At 26.5% G+C, this 3304-nt stretch overlaps 1 long non-coding RNA gene across 1 annotated transcript; it reads left to right on the top strand.

Moving 5' to 3' along the window:
* Window positions 1-360: 360 nt before the first annotated feature.
* Window positions 361-930, top strand: LOC140178137 (uncharacterized). The gene is made up of 2 exons (XR_011870381.1): window positions 361-507; window positions 616-930. It is a non-coding gene; the product is annotated as an uncharacterized lncRNA (long non-coding RNA).
* Window positions 931-3304: the final 2374 nt, after the last annotated feature.

Genomic DNA, 3304 nt, shown 5'->3' with positions numbered 1-3304 from the left:
GAAGTTAACTGGATAAATGGAGATTAAGTCTATTGTGATGCAAGTATATCTTAGAAATGATTTTGACTTATTCATTCATTAGGAAAATTCGTATATCCTTGCAAATGTGCTGACTTTGCATTTATTCCTAACTTCATCATATGATTAAATCCATTATCATGAATGAGACTATAAATAGCATCTTACCAACAAACAACGAGATCACTTTATTTTTTCTTCACCACATTATTCCACTCTTGTCATAGTTGTGTTTTGAGGTTAATCAGCCCTAACCCCATCATGAAAGGATAATTAAAAACAAGTGAACAATCCATTGTAAAAAATTATCTGAACTTAATTAATTATTTCGATGTCATGTAGAATTTGGCTGCCTTTTGCCGAGTCTTTCTTCGGACGCAGTATTTGATAAATCGTCCGATGTTGGGTTCATGTGTGATCTTAATGACAATATTGTAGCTCCATGGCCTTCATCATCATCGTCGCTGCTTCCGTCCTCATGCAATAGAAGTATGTATAAGCTCCATGAATATTTTCAATCAAATACATAAATAAATATTCTGTTATTCTTTTGCGCTATGTCTAATTTATTCGTTTCTTGGACTCTTGCAACTGCAGCGACGAAACTTCCATCGCTTCCCACAGCGACATCTTCACAAAATTGATATCCATTTAGATTTGACTGCAGAGTATACATGCTAATGGTTGGATGAAGATTTCTGAAGAGATAAAAGCGATTCTTGGCATAATAGTGAAGCACAAATTCTTTTTGGTTTCAAATGAAAAACTAGTTTTTTTTTGTTCAAGGTCATCATGAGAAAAACATGTATTTTGTTTACTTATGTTTATTATTTATTTGACTTGGTAACTTAGCAAGTATGTTAATTGGCACTTGAAAGACCTTTCTATATATATGCAATATATATTATTAGTTTATTTTCTCTATATTTATTAAATTGAATTTAAATATTTAAATATTATTAGTGTGTGTTATATATCCTTCAAATGTCATATAAATATAACAAAGGTAAAAAATATATTGCTTTAGATATAAAAAAAGAGAATCTAAGAAAAACTCATAAGGTGTTGCTTTAGGTCTATGAAAAAGGCAACTTAAAAAAAATCTGGACAGATGTTGCTTTAGGTATATGAAAAGGTAACTTAAAACAATTTGGACAAGTGTTGCTTTAAGTATTAGAAAATACAACTTGTAAAAAGTGTTGCGATAAAGTCTTATCTAAAGTGTTGTGTTTGGGTCTTCTAAGGCAACCCTTCGTGGAGTTGTTTTTTTTTTAAGGTTGCCATAAAAAGGCAATGTTTTTTGAAGGTTTCCATAAAAAGGGTTCCCTTTGATACACAAAAGCGTTGCCTTAGACCAAAGGTAACGGCCGTATAGCCAACCCCCAAAAAGCGTTGCATTTTGTCGAAAAGTGTTGCCTTTGATCAAAGGCAACACTTTTCCTTATTATAGGCAACGTTTTTAAAGGGTTGTCTCAACTCGAATTTGTTGTAGTGGCTTTCTCTATCTTTCTTATTCGTTCTCCCACTTTGTCTCTCTATATATTATTATCAATGACTAATTATAAATTTGACAATCAAAATATGTAATATAATATTTTTTAATTGTAATTAAAATTAAAATTAAATTGAGATATAACTATATTATATTATTAATTTAACAACCAAAATATATCACATAACACTCTCTCATTAACATTGAGATGAAATATTTCTCTTCAAAATTAATAAATTTTATTCCTCCATTCTTTTATCTACATTTGTCTCTTTCTCTATTTCTCTCTACCCTTCCCATTCTATATATAACTTATAATTTATATTTTATATTACTGATTTAACAAATTAAAATATGTCATGAAATGTTCTTTCATTACAATTAAAATAAAATGCTTTCTTCCAAAATTAACAAACTTCATCTCTCCTTCTCCTTCTTCTTTATCTTTCTCTTTCTTTTCTCTCTTATTTTCTATCTCTCTATCTTTTTATTCTAAAAAAATAAAATTAATAAAATAAAATAATTAAAAAAAGATCCAGTAATATTATTAAAAAAAATTATTATTATTATATGCATATTTTTTAATTTTTTTATTTAATTTTAAAACTTTATCGTTTATCTTTCTAATCTATATTTTCACTTCTCTTTTTTCAAATATTTATTACATATAGTTTGGAAAGAATACTAATGTTGTGATTAATAATTAAATTCAAGATTCGATTGTTTCAAAAAAAATAATTTTGAGTTAATTTTACAACTATTAATATAAATTTTACAACCAAAATTATTAATTTTACAACCAAAATGTGTCATATGTCATTTTTTTAATACTAATTAAAATCTAATTTTATATATAAAAAAAATATTATTTTCAAATAACAAGCATAAAAATTAAGTATTTTTATTTGTACAACAGAGACTTAACACCTAATGAAAATATAAAAGTATACACATTAAATTCTTTTAAGTTTTAGATAATGAATATTAAAATTAATTATTAGTAAAAAATTAAAATTTTTCATATGAAAATAATAACTAAAAAATTTATTATTTGATTTTTTTATCTATGGAGACCTTGGTCTTCTCAGCCAGTGGAGACCTTTGTCCCTTATGACCTTTTTGTAAAAATAATTTGATTTTATAAATTTTTCTACCATAATCTATAATATTAGTATAAAGCCTTCATAATTTTAAAATATTTATATTTTTGTAATATTATTACGGACAAAAACATTAATTAATTTATATATGTACAGAGGTATGATCCTTCACTATCACTTGAGGAAGCCCTTAATGACACAACGAGAACTGATTACTTCTATAGTCATCTTTACTATATTCAAACTGCAATTAAGTAAGTGTAATCATGTAATTAGAATTAATGTGCCTTAGGATAACTTAGTTGGATTTAAATTTAGGTGATCACTTATATACAGGAAGAAAATAGTGGCATGGTTGGCTTGGCAGCTATTAGAACATTTCCTTCTATTTTATGCAAGACATTGGAAGTACCCAAACCTTTGCCTATTCAATTGGAAGTTTGTAGCAATGTAGGCAAGTGTATCGAGAAAAAATTGTTTTTTCTCCATAGAACCATTATGTTGTTAGAAAAATGTGTCTGCATTTGGAAAATCTGCTAGGAGTTCTTTGAGCAAAAAGATTGTTTCTATTGAATAGAAGTTGAATTTAGCCAAAGATGTGAAAAAAAGATTTAATTTCTGTTTTTCCAAGTGCAGCTAGTTTTTTATTCATTTATTTTTTAATTTTTTGTTATTATTAATAAAAAATAATTCA

Source organism: Arachis hypogaea, chromosome 13 (assembly GCF_003086295.3).
Source record: "Arachis hypogaea cultivar Tifrunner chromosome 13, arahy.Tifrunner.gnm2.J5K5, whole genome shotgun sequence".
Lineage (NCBI taxonomy): Eukaryota > Viridiplantae > Streptophyta > Magnoliopsida > Fabales > Fabaceae > Arachis > Arachis hypogaea.
Note: the sequence above shows the minus strand (reverse complement) of the source record. Positions and strands in the feature narration are given on the sequence as shown.